General features: G+C 40.4%; 1 non-coding gene across 1 annotated transcript; it reads right to left on the reverse strand.

Annotated features, from left to right (window-relative positions):
- Positions 1-2,695: 2,695 nt before the first annotated feature.
- Positions 2,696-2,802, reverse strand: LOC131241583 (small nucleolar RNA R71). Its single transcript, XR_009169143.1, has one exon. It is a non-coding gene; the product is annotated as a small nucleolar RNA R71 (small nucleolar RNA).
- Positions 2,803-18,318: the final 15,516 nt, after the last annotated feature.

An 18,318-nucleotide genomic window follows, 5' to 3' on the forward strand; every position in this document is an offset into this window, starting at 1 on the left:
TGAACGCTCTGATGACACCCAAGGCAAGGGACAGACTCCAGGAGACGAAGATCGATGGAATTATGCATCAAGGGTCCGAGGAAAGCAGGCCATTCACGTTAAAGAGGCCCGAAATTGGTGAAAAATGCAAGATCACATAGTTCTTGCCATCTGATTGGCTCAAAACTTCATACATGGCCTGAGGGCCATAAATTAACCGGAAGCCAATATCCTAGCCAAGATTTCAGAATTGTCAGGTAGGTCGATATCACGCCGCAAATTCTCTCCAAACGCAAGTCGTTTTGCGCTTTTGCTGCGCATACGAACTCGGCTGCGTAAGAGTTCCGCATCCTACTCCCTTTGGGACTCCACAGAGCTGCTAGCATGGGAGCGTTCCATCTTTATAAAGGAAAAAATGGAGAGAGAAGGGAGCTAGGCTTGGTTAGAGAGAAACCGGGGCTGTTAGGAAGGTGAGGGCTGCACGTTGAGAGAGTTTTTGCTGCTGCTGCTGCTGCACGTCAGGTGAGCTCGGCCAGGAGATTGAGAGAGTACGGAGGAAGAGGACGGGAAAGTGCAGCCGTGAGAGGAGCAGCTACGGAAAGGATTCAAGGAAGAGAAAGAGAGGTTGCTGCTGCACGTCAGGGAGGGTGCTGCTGCACGTCTTTGGTTTCCTTTCTTCTTTTTCTTTATAATTCTTTTTATTTTTAAGTTCAGCCATATCAGCCCATTCATGTGTGGCTAATCCTCTTAGCTAGGGCTAAGAGGTGAAGCTTGTGGCGAGATGGGAGATACTATTTCCTGCTTTTCATTTAAATTCATGAACTGAAGTTGATTTGTATTAATGAAATATTTTTTAGTCTTTAATGGTCTGTTGTGACTGAAATTACAATGGGTTTGCAATGGCTTTGAATATTTCTTTCCCCTTTTTATATTTATGAAGTCAGGAAGCCCTGTTGTTCATCATTGTCCCATGGGCATGGTAGGATGACAGTACCTTCCTTATCCTCATACATTGTTGATTGGTTGGTAATTAGTTTAATTCTATTGTTTACTTTGTCTCCTGGGCATGGTTTGGTGATGGAATCCATTCTAATTCATATACCTTTCATCTCTTGAAAACCAGATCAAGTAAGTTCATTTTGAATTCCATGATTCCTGATGCAAGCATAAGATCTCCCTGATCTCTACAAGTGGATCCTCTGAATCCCTAGTTTCCTTCCTCAGAATCCCTTAAAGTTTTAGATAATTATTCCGCAATTATTTCTTAAATTCTCTTTGGTTTAGATCACATCTTAGTCTAGTTCTAGTTCTACTTGGTTTCAGATAACGTACAGGTATCAGTCCCTGTGGATTCGACCTCGGTCTTACCGAGTTTATTACTACATCACAACCCTATACTTGGGGAGTGAACAAGTTTTTGGCGCCGTTGCGGGGGGCTGACGGTTATGATTCTTTGAAATTAATTAGTTTTAGAATTAGTTTGAGATTAGGATTTTATTAACTTTAGTTTAGATTCTTATTTCTATTTAATTTTTAGAACTAACTTGTTTCCTGTTTTGTAGGATCCTGACATAAATTTCTAAATTGGTAATTCTTTCCTAAAATTCTCTACTTTTTTCTGTTTTTAGAATTAAGGTTTAAATCTTAGAAATTTTCTAATTCTAGTATCCTCTCATCTGTAAGAAATAGAAACTAGGTTATTTCTTAATTAACTTTCTACTTTTATTTTTAGTAATTTTAACTCTCTTAGAATCTAATTTGTTTCTTAATTTATTTTTAGAATTTTTGTTTAGAAACTAACCTTCCTATTTTTTTAGGCCTTTAAGATAGAAATTTCTAACTCGGTAAGCTCCTTCCCTACTTTCTATTTTTCAGTTCTCTTTTAATAATTTACTTTCTAGTTTAGATCTTCCGTAATTTACTTTAGAAATTTCCACTTTCTTTTAAGAATACCTTCTTTTAGAAATTAATTTACTGTTATTTTTCTTTTAAAGGATCATTCTTCTCTTTTTAGAATCTAACTTATTTTTGTTTTATTTTGCAGGTTTTTAACTTAGGACTCCAATTTGGTAAATTCTTTCCAACTCTCTCTTTCTTTCTAGATTTTCTTTTCCTTTCTTAGGATTAGGTTTTTAATCGAGGGTTGCGAGTGTTTTTCATGCCCAAGTGGGCCCGTGACGACACTCGACGTCTCTCGACTGAAGGAGGATTGGTTGAGGGGTTGACTATCCATCGCAAGATTAGACACCGCTCGAAATCCCCTGAGTTAACTGAGGTTATGGCTGAAGACCGACCTCATCTACTTCCACCTAGGGTGGAGGATACCCAAGATGAGAATGAGGTGCAACAGGCACCCCCGCCTCGTACTCTACGAGATTATCTACAACCGGCGGGAGTGAGTATGCCCTCATGCATGATTTTTCCTGAAAACACAGGACAAATGGACATCAAGCCAGGAGTTATCCAACTCCTTCCCAAATTCCATGGACTTGAATCTGAAAGTCCATATTTACATTTGAAAGAGTTCGATGAGATAATAGCTACATTATGTTTTCCTAATGTATCTGAGGATACAATTAAGCTGAAACTCTTTCCTTTTTCCTTAAAAGAGAAAGCTAAGACGTGGTTACATTCACTGCGTCCTAGATCCATTGGCACATGGAACGACATGCAAAGGGAATTCATAAAAAAATTCTTCCCACATCATAAAACAATTACCCTCAGAAAAGCAATCATGAACTTTGCCCAAAAGGAAGATGAAACATTCTTCCAATGTTGGGAAAGGTTCAAAGATTTGGTCAGTTCATGCCCACAACACGGATTTGAAACGTGGCGCATTACAAATTTTTTCTATGATGGACTGACATCTTCCATGCGCCAAATGGTCAAGACAATGTGTAATGGAGAGTTCATCAACAAAGATGTTGACGAGGTATGGGATTACCTCGATAGTCTCGCTGAAAAAACACAATCATGGGACTATTACCCAATGGCGAACACCACGTCTAGGCTGACTCAATTAAAGGAGAAAGGTGGATTATATCTCTTGAAAGAAGAGGATGATTTCAAGTGTAAAGTGACTACGCTCATAAGGAAAGTTGAGGCCATGGAAGGAAAGAAGGATAAGGTCAATGAAATTGTTTGCGGCATTTGTGATTGCAACATTCACACAACTGAAAACTGTCCTACAATACCTACCTTTCTAGGAGTGTTGAATGAACAAGCCAATGCCGTAAATAACTATCAAAGACCTTTTACTGGACCTAACTCCAACACATACAATCCTGGCTGAAAAAATCATCCAAACTTTAGTTGGAGGAATGGACAAACGGCAACTCCTCCAGGTTTCTTCAATCAAAATCCAAATCAAGTGAAACCTCAAGAGGAACCGGTTCAAAATCCCATACAAGAGCTGGCTCAGGCAATGTGGGGAATCACAAATTTTATGCAAAAGATAGATTCTCGTATGACGGTTATAGAAAAGGGGATACTTCCTGCACAACCTCTCCCCAATCCTAAACCGCAGTACGAGAATAATGATCCCAGCTCTTCAAAACAGATGGGGCATGCTAAATCCATCACCACTCTTAGGAGTGGGAAGATCATTGATAAAACTCTTCCAGTTAGGCCCGAAAAGCCTCAAGAACCAGAAGAGGACAACAATGATGGATCCAGTGATGCCCCACAAAAAGTAGAACCGAAACTTCTAGAGAAGCCAGTTACTCCATTCCCCCAACGGTTGGTTTCACCAAAATCTCTCTCTAACTCTCAGGATATCCTAGAGGTGTTGAAACAGGTGAAAGTCAACATTCCTCTACTTAATGTCGTTAAACAGATACCTTCATATGCTAAATTCCTGAAAGACTTATGCACGACCAAAAGACGGAAAATTATTCAAAAGAAAATCTTCTTGACTGAGAAAGTGAGTGCCATCCTAAAGCAAGACGTGCCACAAAAATTCAAGGATCCCGGTAGCCCAACCATATCATGTGTAATCGGGAACCATCGAATTGATCACGCACTTCTTGACTTAGGAGCGAGCGTCAATCTGATTCCCTACTCGGTATACAACCAGTTAGGTTTGGGTGAATTAAAACCCACCCTAACCACACTACAACTTGCTGATCGCTCTGTTCGTGTACCAAGAGGGATAATTGAGGATGTGTTAGTCCAGGTCGATAGGTTTTACTACCTTGTAGATTTTATCATCCTGGACACCGAACCCATCAATAACATGAGCACTCAGATTCCTGTCATTCTTGGTCGCCCATTCCTTGCCACGTCAAATGCAATTATCAATTGCAGGAATGGTATCATGACTATGTCTTTTGGAAATTTGACATTGGAGTCAAACATTTTTTTCAATAACGGCAGCAACTCAGAAGATGATGACGATTTCCACAACATTAAGATGATTGACTCTTTCGTGGAAGATACGACACCGCTGACCTTATCCTCCGACCATCTAGAGACGTGCCTGGCCCACTCCCATGATTTTGATGATGACATGATTAGGGAGACGTGTGCCTTGCTTGATACTGCACCGGTACTTGAAGTTAACCGATGGAGGCCATAATTTGAAGAATTGCCACAAGCCGATGTAGTGCCTCTACCGTCTAACCTCAAGTCGTCGAAGCTTGACCTAAAACCTTTGCCCTCTGATTTGAAATATGCCTATTTAGGTCAAGATGAGACATACCCGGTGGTGATCTCTGCCCACCTGGAGAAAGAACAGGAGAGTATGCTTATATCTACTCTCATTGAGCATAAAGGAGCCCTGGGATGGACGATAGCGGACCTCAAGGGAATCGATCCCTCGATTTGTACTCACCACATATATCTTGAGGATAATGCAAAAACCGCTCGACAACCACAACGTAGACTAAATCCAAACATGAAGGAAGTGGTTAAAGCCGAGGTTCTTAAACTACTGGACGTGGGTATTATATACCCTATATCTGATAGTCAATGGGTGAGTCCAACTCAAGTGGTCCCTAAGAAGTCTGGAATCACCATCGTAGCCAATGCTAATAATGAACTCGTGCCAACTAGAGTCACTACTGGTTGGAGAATATGCATTGACTACAGGAAGTTGAATACCGTCACGAGGAAAGACCACTTTCCTTTACCATTCATTGATCAGATCCTTGAAAGGTTAGCTGGTCATTCCTATTACAGTTTCCTTGACGGGTATTCAGGCTACAACCAGATAGAGATAGCCCCTGAAGACCAGGAAAAGACCACATTTACATGTCCCTACGGCACCTTTGCCTATCGAAGGATGCCATTCGGACTATGTAATACCCCTGCCACCTTTCAGCGATGTATGCTTAGTATCTTTTCTGATATGGTAGGGCAATATCTAGAGGTCTTCATGGACGATTTCTCTGTTTACGGTCCATCTTTCAGCAAGTGCTTGGAAAGTCTTAAATGTGTGCTGAAAAGATGTGAAGAAAAGAACTTGGTACTTAATTGGGAGAAGTGTCATTTCATGGTTCAGAAGGGAATTGTCCTTGGGCATATCATCTCGTCCAAGGGAATCGAGGTAGATAAGGTAAAAATCGATCTTATCTCTAACCTACCTCCACCCAAGAACATCAGAGACGTGCAATCCTTCTTAGGACACGCAGGATTTTACAGGCGATTCATAAAGGACTTTAGTCTTCTCTCTCGTCCTTTATGTAATCTTCTTCAAAAGGATGCTCCGTACGAGTGGACTGAGCAGTGCCAGGAAGCTTTCACCAAGCTTAAGGGCACGTTAACCACTGCACCTATCATGCAGCCACCGACTGGAGCCTTCCTTTTGAGCTTATGTGCGACGCTTCTGATTATGCTCTTGGAGCGGTCCTAGGCCAGAGAAAAGATAAGCGGCCCTACGTCATTCATTACGCAAGTAGAACTTTAAATTCTGCCCAGGTAAACTACTCGACTACGGAAAAGGAACTCTTAGCTGTAGTGTTCGCCTTGGACAAATTTAGGTCCTACTTGATCGGATCCAAAATCATTATCTACACAGATCATGCGGCACTTAAGTATCTTCTTTCTAAGAATGATTCTAAGCCCCGTTTGATACGATGGATCCTTCTACTCCAAGAATTTGATTTGGAAATTAAAGATAAAAAGGGAGTAGAGAACGTAGTGGCCGATCACCTTTCTCGCCTTAATACCGCTGATTCCCTTGGGGCGACCCATATCAATGATATGTTCCCTGATGAACAACTGTTCAGAGTCTCCCATTCACCTTGGTTCGCTGATATTGCTAATTATCTTGCTACAGGTGCCATACCGACACAGTGGACTGCGCAAGATAAGAAGAAATTTTTCACCGAGGTGCGCAACTTTTTCTGGGATGATCCTTATTTATTTAAATATTGTCCAAACCAAATTCTAAGGAGATGTGTACCAGACGATGAGCATCAGAGCGTCATCTCCTTCTGTCACTCAGAGGCCTGTGGTGGTCACTTTTCTGCTAAAAAGAGCACGGCCAAGATTCTGCAGTGTGGCTTTTACTGGCCCACTATGTTTAGGGACACTCATGAGTTTTGCAAAGCTTGTGAGCATTGTCAGAAATTGGGAGCATTGTCCCGTCGAAATATGATGCCATTGAATCTCATCCTTATCATTGAAGCATTTGATTGCTGGGGCATCGATTTCATGGGACCATTCCCCCAATCGTTTGGGAATCTGTATATTTTACTCGTCGTGGATTATGTCACTAAATGGGTCGAAGCAATTCCGTGTCGAAAGAATGACCATCGCACGGTCATTAAATTCCTAAAAGAAAACATTCTTTCTCGATTCGGAACGCCTCGAGCCATCATTAGTGATGGGGGCTCACACTTTTGTAATAAACCATTTGAGAGCTTAATGAAGAAATACGGTATCTCTCATAAGGTGAGCACCCCATACCATCCACAGACAAGTGGGCAAGCCGAGATTTCTAATAAGGAAATTAAACACATCTTGGAGAAGACGGTCAACCCTGATCGTAAGGATTGGTCAATTCGATTGACCGATGCCTTATGGGCATACCGTACTGCATTTAAAACCCCTATTGGAATATCTCCCTTTAGACTTGTCTATGGGAAGGCTTGTCACTTGCCTGTGGAATTGGAACATAAAGCGTACTGGGCGATCAAAAATCTTAATTTCAATTTGGACAACGCTGGCTCGCTACGCAAACTTCAATTGAATGAACTTGAAGAAATCCGGAATGATGCGTACGATAATTCGAGAATTTATAAGGACAAGATGAAATCATTTCATGACCAACACATTTTGCGAAAATCATTCACGCCTGGTCAGAAGGTCCTTTTGTACAATTCTCGATTACATCTCTTCCCAGGTAAGCTTCGATCTCGTTGGACCGGCCCTTACATTGTTGTTACTGTTTTTCCTCATGGGGCCGTTGAGATAAGAGATCCCGACAATAGCAAGGAGTTTAAAGTCAATGGACATTGATTGAAACCATTTGTCGAGAAATTTGATTCAGAGGACATGTCCATGCCTCTGACTGATCCTGTTTACCAGGATTAATCTCCTAGTCTGATGGAGGTATAGGTAAGTTTTCTGTTTTCTTAGGACTAGGGTAGTTGCTTTATTTGTCTGGCTGAAGACGGTAAACTTAGCGCTCCTGGGAGGCAACCCAGTTCTTCATTTCATGTCATTTGTTTCATTAGTCAGTTCAATGTTTGTGGGTAACATTACTGCAAACCCTCACGAGACTACAACTCGTCCACTATGGGTAACCTAGGGGTTTAAAGGCTTGTTGCATACGCTAAATGCAATCGAGAGCACCTACGAAAGTGGTATAGGTAGGATTTTATTTTGTGTTATTTTTGTTGCCTTTTCTCTCGTGCTGACCGACACCCATGCTGTGATCTCTTGGAAAGTGTCTCTCTATGCATCATCCAGGTACTATCTTCCCATTACTTCTCAGTTACTCATTTTGTCCCATGTGCATTACATGCCAATTTCTTTTACATTGAGGACAATGTAGATTTTTGGTTGGGGGTGGGAGATTAGGTTTCCTAATCAATATTTTCTTAGTCTTAAGCAGAAATTGTGAAAATTTTTAAATTTTTCTAGAATTTCATATGAATTTGAAGCGATTTTGACGGCCATCTTGGATTTAGAACTACAAGATGCGTGATGTTGGTACTTTATGACTCTTGGATTCAGTTATCTATTGAATTTCACAGCTAAGTTTGAATTGTTAATCCATTATTAAAAGTTGTAAACATTGATTGAGTCATGAATTCGCAGGACACATCTCGCATGCATATTAAGGTTTCAGTTCGATATTGAAGGATTAACTTGGTAATCACTAAACATGAAAGGAACCAACTTGGAAAATTGAATGGATTGGGCGAACAGTCTTTACCATAGGTTTGCTCCCTATAGATGAGGATTCGATTCCCCATGAATGATATGTGAAAAAGTTAGGCGTACAGTCTTTACCTTAGGTTTGCTCCCTGTAGGTGAGGATTTGATCCCTCTTCTTGACGTTCCTCCTAATGAAAAAAAAAAAAAAAAATCAAATCAAAAATTAAAAGAATAAAAAGATAAGGTGTAAACCAAGTTGGGTTATCATGATTTCTCTTATTTGTTATCAATGATATCCTTAAATATTAAGGTGAATCTTAATGTTGACAAGTCGAGATTGGACTATACATCCATGGAATTCAATATTTAGAATTATACTAATTGATGGACTAATATTTTGAACTTGATTATGAAGTTTACCGTGAGCTTAATTTCAGGAAAAAGTAATGCCAACATTCATGAATCTTAGAATTCGAGTATCTGAACAATTTTTCATAAATCCTTTGAGTTGTAGAAATTATCCTGTAATTCTCAATTTATTTTTCGCATACTTTGCTTGGGACTAGCAAAATGCTGGTTGGGGGTTGTGTTGAGGGTCAAATATTACATATCAGACCCAGTTGTTACCTGGATTTACAAACATAGTATTGTTTAACGGCCTGATTTAATCATATTTGTGATGCAGGGTGTATTCACGAGCTTGGACTGGAAAAGGGTACTAAAAGCATGGATTGAACGCTCTGATGACACCCAAGGCAAGGGACGGACTCCAGGAGACGAAGATCGATGGAATTATGCATCAAGGGTCCGAGGAAAGCAGGCCATTCACGTTAAAGAGGCCCGAAATTGGTGAAAAATGCAAGATCACATAGTTCTTGCCATCTGATTGGCTCAAAACTTCATACATAGCCTGAGGGCCATAAATTAACCGGAAGCCAATATCCTAGCCAAGATTTCAGAATTGTCAGGTAGGTCGATATCACGCCGCAAATTCTCTCCAAACGCAAGTCGTTTTGCGCTTTTGCTGCGCATACGAACTCGGCTGCGTAAGAGTTCCGCATCCTACTCCCTTTGGGACTCCACAGAGCTGCTGGCATGGGAGCGTTCCATCTTTATAAAGGAAAAAACGGAGAGAGAAGGGAGCTAGGCTTGGTTAGAGAGAAACCGGGGCTGTTGGGAAGGTGAGGGCTGCACGTTGAGAGAGTTTTTGCTGCTGCTGCTGCTGCACGTCAAGTGAGCTCGGCCAGGAGATTGAGAGAGTACGGAGGAAGAGGACGGGAAAGTGCAGCCGTGAGAGGAGCAGCTACGGAAAGGATTCAAGGAAGAGAAAGAGAGGTTGCTGCTGCACGTCAGGGAGGGTGCTGCTGCACGTCTTTGGTTTCCTTTCTTCTTTTTCTTTATAATTCTTTTTATTTTTAAGTTCAGCCATATCAGCCCATTCATGTGTGGCTAATCCTCTTAGCTAGGGCTAAGAGGTGAAGCTTGTGGCGAGATGGGAGATACTATTTCCTGCTTTTCATTTAAATTCATGAACTGAAGTTGATTTGTATTAATGGAATATTTTTTAGTCTTTAATGGTCTGTTGTGACTGAAATTACAATGGGTTTGCAATGGCTTTGAATATTTCTTTCCCCTTTTTATATTTATGAAGTCAGGAAGCCCTGTTGTTCATCATTGTCCCATGGGCATGGTAGGATGACAGTACCTTCCTTATCCTCATACATTGTTGATTGGTTGGTAATTAGTTTAATTCTATTGTTTACTTTGTCTCCTGGGCATGGTTTGGTGATGGAATCCATTCTAATTCATATACCTTTCATCTCTTGAAAACCAGATCAAGTAAGTTCATTTTGAATTCCATGATTCCTGATGCAAGCATAAGATCTCCCTGATCTCTACAAGTGGATCCTCTGAATCCCTAGTTTCCTTCCTCAGAATCCCTTAAAGTTTTAGATAATTATTCCGCAATTATTTCTTAAATTCTCTTTGGTTTAGATCACATCTTAGTCTAGTTCTAGTTCTACTTGGTTTCAGATAACGTACAGGTATCAGTCCCTGTGGATTCGACCTCGGTCTTACCGAGTTTATTACTACATCACAACCCTATACTTGGGGAGTGAACACCCACCAACCTATAAATACCTTGACACTCATTTCAAAACATAGACGAATATGAAAAAATATATAATCAAAGAAAGACCTTTGGACATTTTGAAGAAAATAATGAACTTCAAGTGTAAACGATCTTAAGATGAACTTCACTTGCCTGAACATTTCATCCCTCACTAGGAGGACACTATGTCATGCACTAGGACCCCAGCAAAGGAGAGGGCCTTTGATGTAGGACGTGGCACCAATACTGATGTAGAGCAGGTCACGGACAGTTTCATGGCCAAGATGGATCAGAAAAGGCCCGATCGGAAGAGGAGGTGATCCGGACCGTGAGAACTTAAAACGGACATATCTCGCAAACCGGAATGAGCTATCGGACATAGCATATATGATTTTGGGATAGGACGAGCTACTTTAGCCACCCAACCCTACTACCCTAGGTTATCCATGCCATATTTGTGAAATATCATCAAATCAATGGTCGAATTCATGTTTTAATTTCATTTTTACTATTTATAGTAAGTTTTAGTTTGAGTATAACTCTTCATCCGTTGGGCTTTAAGAGTTGTGCCCAACATGAAAAGTGCTTAGAATAATTAGGAGAACATCATGGTTCAGCCAAATAGGACACTTACTATTTTTGGCCGAAAACCATGCGCACTAGGAGGAATCACGACCGTCTATAAATAGTAAGTTTACTATTTATAGTAAGTTATGAAATCTAGGAGTTTTAATTGTAGTTTAATTCTAAAACTTCTTCCATGACTTAGTATTCCTATTTAAAGGTGTGTAAACTCATTTATTCATTCATTAATAAAATTACTAATTTTAAAGAATTTATTTTCTATTTTCCTTGCTTTTTCCTCGTGAATTCGACAAGTCTCTGCGAGGAGTCCAGAGAAGCTTCGTGGATTCGGAGTAGTTATCCTTGATGATCAACCTCAACACATTCATCACTGCATCAATTAGTATCAAAGTGAGGACTCCCCTTGGGCCGATGACAAATAATAAAGGTAACCAAAATTATGTAGATGGTGATATAGGGATTTGTTATCTTTCGGAAATAATGGAAGCTTTCCACCGCGAGAGTCAGTTGACCATACAAGAGTTCTAGGCAACTCTCGAATGTCTTGCAGATGTAGTTGCTATACGGCATAACCCTAATTTTTGTAAAGCACTAGTGGTAAATCGTAAGGCTACACCATGTGATTCGAGTTCTAGCGATGAGGACCTTGATGAAGGCTTTGCCCGACAACCAATTCATGGAGGCGATCATCTAGATCATACTGAAAGAGACTATCGAGGTAAGGTCAAACTTCCTATTTTTAATGCTTTATTACGCATAGAAGATTTCCACGATTGGCTAGCCGAAGTAGAAAGATATTTTGATTACATGGATGTGTCAGAGCATAAAAAAGTGAAATTAGTAGCGTTTAAATTAAAATTCAGTACTTCTGCATGGTGGGAGCAATTACAACTCTCACATGCCCGAAAGAAGGTAACACGATTTATAGGTGGGTTACGATCGGCAATTCAGGATTAAGTTCAGATGCACCCAATCGGGACCATGAATGAAGCGGTTCAGTTGGCAGGTATGGTAGAAACGCAGCTTGCAAGAGTCTTTAATTAGCCTTATCCTTTAAGTCGACTCCCCATGACAGGTCCCACACAGGATCCAATGTTGGCGTGAAGAAAAGAACCAGTAGGAGGATGTCATCAACCTCCTGCCATCGCAAACCTTGATACGGGGAGTGGCTCATCTAGGCCTCAACATTTAGTACCTAAAAAAAAGGGTCCGAGTAGGATTTCAAATCCTTACGTTCAACCAATGTCAAACAATTGTTACCACTATGGCCAATTGGACCACTTATCAAACACCTATCCTCAACGTCCCGCAACACACTTGGCCATGAACGAAGGGGGCACTGAAGGTGAGGCCGTAGAAGAAGACACCGGCTTTGATGAAAATGAACAAGCCAATGAGGAAGGAGTAGATGGCGATGAATGGACGGGCGAGGATCATGGCAAATCTCTAATTGTGATGCGATTACTATACACCCTATGGAAGGAATTACATCCACTGCGACATAAATATTCCTTACGCGATGCACTGTCAATAATAAGGTTTCTGATGTAATCATAGACAGTGCCAATAGAGAGAACATCATCTCAAAAGTAATGGTGGACAAGTTGCAACTACCAATGACAAAACATCATTCCCCGTACTCAATTGGCTAATTAAAAAAGGTGAACGAGACCAAGATAACTAAACAATGCACTGTCTCATTTTCAATTAGTAAAACTTACAAAAATTAAATACCTTGTGACGTGGTCGACATGGAAGCATGTCATATGTTACTCGTTCGACCATGGCATTTGGACGGTGATGCGACACACCAAGGATGAGACAATGTTTACGTCTTCGTCAAAGATAGTCGAAAGATAATCCTTGCCCCTATGGCACCAGAGCACCCCCCCTAAATCTTCTAAAGTGGAGGGGAGTTCCCTCCTAACCATTCGAAATTTTATGGAGGAATCAAAGGAAACTGGTGAGGTATAGGCCTTCCTCCAAGTTTAAAGCTATTGCTAAACGAATTCAAAGAAGTATGGCCTGAAGATTTATACGATGGATTGCCCCCCATGAGGGACATCCAACATCACATAAACTTCATCCATGGGGCTAGCCTGCCCAACCGTCCTCACTATCGAATGAGTGCGAAGGAGTGTAAGATACCTTAAGGCAGGTGGAAGAATTGATCTGCAAAGGTCTTTTGAGAGAGAGCATGAGCCCATGTGTCGTACTAACATTATTAATGCTAAAAAAAAATAGGAGCTGGCGCATGTGTGTTGACGACTGGGCAATCAACAAATTATCATCAAATATCGGTTCCCAATATTACCATGTTTAGACAACATGCTCGATTGCTAGAAGGGGCCAAGGTGTTCTCTAAGCTAGATTTAAGGAGCAGGTACTATCAGATTCGTATTCAACCCGATGATGAGTGTAAAACGGCATTCAAGACCAAGGAAGGGTTGTATGAGTGACTGGTCATACCCTTCGGTCTATCGAACGCACCAAGCACTTTAATGCATTTGATGAATAAAGTGCTAAAGCTGTTCACTGACCGCTTTGTGGTAGCATATTTTGATGACATCTTGATATATAGCCAGGATGAGATAGGGTACAGGGAAAATCTCAGGCAGGTGTTATAAGTCGTACAAGTTAACAAATTGTACCTCAACTTGAAGAAGTATAGTTTTTAACAGACAGTTTGTTGTTCCTAGGATTTATTGTAACATCTACGGGCATCCGTATGGATGATGAAAAGGTGTGAGCCATTAGGGAATGGCCGATTCTGACAAACATTTATGAAGCGAGGAGTTTCCACTAGTTAATAACATTTTATCGTCGATTCGTGCGAATTTTAGCACGATAGCCACACCTATTAAAGATTACATGAAAAGGGACCATTTAAGTAGACCAATGAGGCAGACAAGAGCTTTCAAGAGATCAAGCATCAGTTGTCCTAACACCGGTCTTGGTTCTTCCTAATTTCAAGAAGATGTTTGAGGTTGAGTTGATGCTTTATATGTCGAAATTGGAGGAGCATTATCATAAGAAGGCATGCTGGTAGCCTTTTACAGCGAGAAGGTCAGCAAAGCCCAAAAGAAGGGGTCGACGTATAAGCTTGAGTTGTACGCAGTTGTTCAAGTGTTACGACAATGGCGGCATTATTTGATTCAAAGAGTATTTGTTCTGTACACTGACCATTAATTATTAAAGGTTATTAATAGCCAGACTAACGTGAATTGTGTGCATTATAGATAGGTTGTGTTTTTACAGGAATACACATTTATTCTGAAGCACAAGTTAAGGCAACAAAACAAGGTAGCTGATGCACTTAGCCGCCGTGTATCACTGATTTTTACAATGAGCAATGAGGTGGTCGGCATCGACTATCTCAAGGAGCTGTATGTAGGGATGTACACAAACTGAGCTAGCTCGATTAGCTCGCTCGACTCAACTCAAAAAAGCTGGATTCGACTCAGTTCGAAGCTGAGTTCAAGCTGAGTCGAGCTGATTTTTTTAGCTCGAAAATGAGTTCGAGCTGAGTTCAAGCTAGCCCCATCTCGACTCGACTTAGATTGAACCCAACTCGAATCGAACTCGGATCAAACCAGTTCAGTGACTCAGTTACTTTGATATTGATGTTACTAACCAAGTGTTTAATGAAATGACTCAATGAAGTGTGGCTGGTGGCAAGGAAGGTATGTATATGAAACAAATACTCTTTTTTCTTAATTTTTATGTTGTTTCGAAGGTGTTTGATAAAATACCTATAAAACCATTGCTGTTGTTTTACATACAGTAAGATTTTGAAGGTGCAGTCCATGTGTTTGTGAAAATGCTGCACTGGCGAACTTAGCTCGATCTTGGCTCGAACTCGACTCAAACTAGCCTGAGCTACTAACCGAACCGAGCTAAGCTGGCCAATCAGGCTCGAGGACCGAGTCGAGCCGAGTTCGAGCTGGGGTTAGCTAGTGGCCAAGCCGAGTCGAACTGAGGCCAACTCAACTCGATTAGACTCGATGTACACCCCTACCTGTATGCCAAGGACAAGGACTTCGAAGATTCTTAAATGAAGTGCCAAAAAGGTTAACACAATGACATACATATACAGGACGGTTTCCTCTTCAAAGGGAATCGATTGTGCATCCCCCAAAGTTCTCTGAGGGAGTAAATTATTCAGAATCTACATGGAGGTGGCCTTGGTGGATACCTTGGGTCAGATAAGACACGATTTCTTATGGAGGAGCAGTATTACTGGCCACAATTGGTACATGAGGTGGGAAAAGAAGTGCAACATTGTCATGTTTCTCAGACCTCAAAGGGGCAATCTTAGAATACGGACCTCTACACCCTGTTACTTGTGCCTGATGGCCCTTAAGAGGATTTATCTATGGATTTCATGTTTGGTCTCTCACGAATGTAACGCAATATGGATTTGATGTTCGTGGTGGTAGATCGTTTATCCAATATGGCACACCTTATCTTATGCAAGTAGACCCTTGATGCAACACACGTGGTGAATCAATTCTTTAGATAGGTCATGCGGCTACATGGGGTGCCCAAGACCATTACTTCTTATTGTAACACGAAGTTCGTTAGCCACTTTTGGCAAACTTTGTGGACTCGATTTGATACACGACTTCATTCAGTAGCGCCTACCACCCACAAACTAATGAACAAACTGAAGTTATGAATCACACGTTGGGAAACCTCTTTCGATGTATTTCAGGTGAAAAACCAAAGCAGTGGGATTTGGCCTTGTCTCAAGTAGAGTTTGCATTCAATAGCATGGTGAACCGCTCGATAAGAAAGTCCTCGTTCTAGATTATTTACAGTCGAGTACCTCGCCAAATACTTGACTTGGTCCCTCTGCCCAAGCTCTCAGGTATGAGCATTGCAGCAGAACATATGGTAGATAAGATCATGGGCATTCATGTGGAGGTACAAACCAAGCTACATGCCTCAAACAAGAAGTATAAGGAGCAAGCGGACAAGCATCGGCAATAAAAAGTGTTCGAGGTGGGCAACCATGTTATGGTCTATCTATGCAAACAGAGATTTTCGACCGAGACATACAAAAAATTAAAGAATAAAAATATTGGACTAATACCAATCATTCGAAAGATCAATGACAACGCTTAAGTTGTTGATCTTCTGGATGATATGGCAATCTCACAGACTTTCAACGTCGTGGACCTGAGCGAATATCATGAACCAAAGTAGGACGAGTTCTTTTAAAGTGGGGAGGACTGATGTAGACTAGGTCGCAGACAGTTTCATGGCTAAGTTAGATCAGAAAAGGCCCCATCGGAAGAGGAGGTGATCCGGACCGTGAGAACTTAAAATGGACATATCTCGCAAACCGGAATGAGCTATCAAATGTACCATATATGATTTTGGGGTAGGATAAGCTACTTTAGCCACCCAACCCTGCTACCCTGGGTTATCCATGCCGTATTTGTGAAATATCATCAGATCGACGATCGAATTCATGTTTTAATTTCATTTTTACAATTTATAGTAAGTTTTAGTTTAAGTATAACTCTTCATCCATTGGGCATTAGGATTTGCGCCCAACATGAAAAGTGCTTAGAATAAAACATCATGGTTCAACCAAATAGGACACTTACTATTTTTGGCCGAAAACCATGCGCACTAGGAAGAATCACGACTGTTTATAAATAGTAAGTAAGTTGCGAATTCTATGAGTTTTAGTTGTAGTTTAATTCCGAAACTTCTTCCATGGCTTAGTATCCCTATTTAAAGGGGTGTAAACTCGTTTATTCATTCATTAATCAAATTACGAATTTTATAGAATTTATTTTCTATTTTCCTTACTTTTTCCTTGTGGATTCGAGAAGTCTTTGTGAGGAGTCCAAAGAAGCTCTGTGGATTTAGAGTAGTTATCCTTAAGGAAGATGGTGATTGACCTCATCACGTTCATCCCTACGTCAGATACATTCCAAGCATGGTTGGACCAAAAGAATGTGAATCGTAAATTTGCCATAACTTTTGATTCGGGTATCGTTAAAGGGTGCATAACATATTAATGTTTACTGAAACGGGCCATCCAAGGTGAACTAACCCACAATATGGGTTGCATCTGTCTATTTCGCCAAAAAAACACGCATTTTCAGCTCAAAAACGAAAATTTAAGGAAAAATTATTATTTTTAGTAATTCTAATTTTTTTAAATATTTTCTTATTTTTAGAGTTTTAGATTTTCTTCTTTTTAAAAACAACTTGTAATGATGCTAGGACTCTTCTAGCAAAATTTTATTTGGAATTTTTATTTTTAGAAATTAGGCTTTAGAAGAATTTTATTAGAATTAGAATTTTTATTAGAGTTACAATTTTGCTATTTTTTTGGTAATTATGAATTTTGGTTTTTTTCTATATTAATGGTGTAACAGGGACACATTAGATGATTATCAATTAATCAAATTTCAAATTTTCTAGAATTTATTTCTATTTTTCTCTTTCTTTTTCCTCGTGAATTCAAGAAATCACTATGAGTCCAGAGGAGCTCCGTGGATTCGGAGTAGTTATCCTTGAGGAAGACAGCGATCGACCTCATCATGCTCATCCCTACGTCAATTGGTATCGGAGCGAAGACTCCCCTCGGACTGATGGCAAATAACAAAGGTATGGATTAAAATCCTGTCGACGGTGATTCAAAGATGCATTATCTTTTGGAAAGAATGGAAGCTTTCCACCGAGAGAGTCATTGACCATACAAGGGCTAGAGGCAACCCTCAACTGTATTGTGGATGCATTAATTCTGCCCCAAGCCCAAAGCGATGCTCAATCGCCCGTGATCGTTGTATGACACAACACCGATTTCCTTAGAGCATCACCCAATTATGGTGAATCGCAGGCCACCACTTTGATTGTGAAGAACTCATTATACATGTCAAAGGTAGAGATAAATTTACTGTGACACAACATCTTTCAAACGAAGTTCGCTATACAACAAAAAGTTTGTAATATGATCATTGATGTCAGGAGCAGTGAGAATCTCGTGAAGAAAAATGGTAGAAAAGATGCAATTGAAAACAGAAAGGCACCCATCTCCGTACACGATTAGATAGATCAATGAGGTCAATAAAACAGAGGTAAATAAACAATGTACTATCTCGTTTTCAATTAGTAAAAATTATAAAGATAAAGTACTTTGTAACATGGTGGACATGGAAGCTTGTCACATGTTACTTGGTCGACTATGGAAGTATAATGTTAATGCTAAGCATAGAGGCCGAAATAATGTATTTATATTTATTAAAGACGGTAGAAAGACTATCCTCGTCTATATGGGAACGAAGAGCCAACCC

The sequence above is a fragment of the Magnolia sinica genome, chromosome 3 (assembly GCF_029962835.1).
Source record: "Magnolia sinica isolate HGM2019 chromosome 3, MsV1, whole genome shotgun sequence".
Taxonomy (NCBI): domain Eukaryota; kingdom Viridiplantae; phylum Streptophyta; class Magnoliopsida; order Magnoliales; family Magnoliaceae; genus Magnolia; species Magnolia sinica.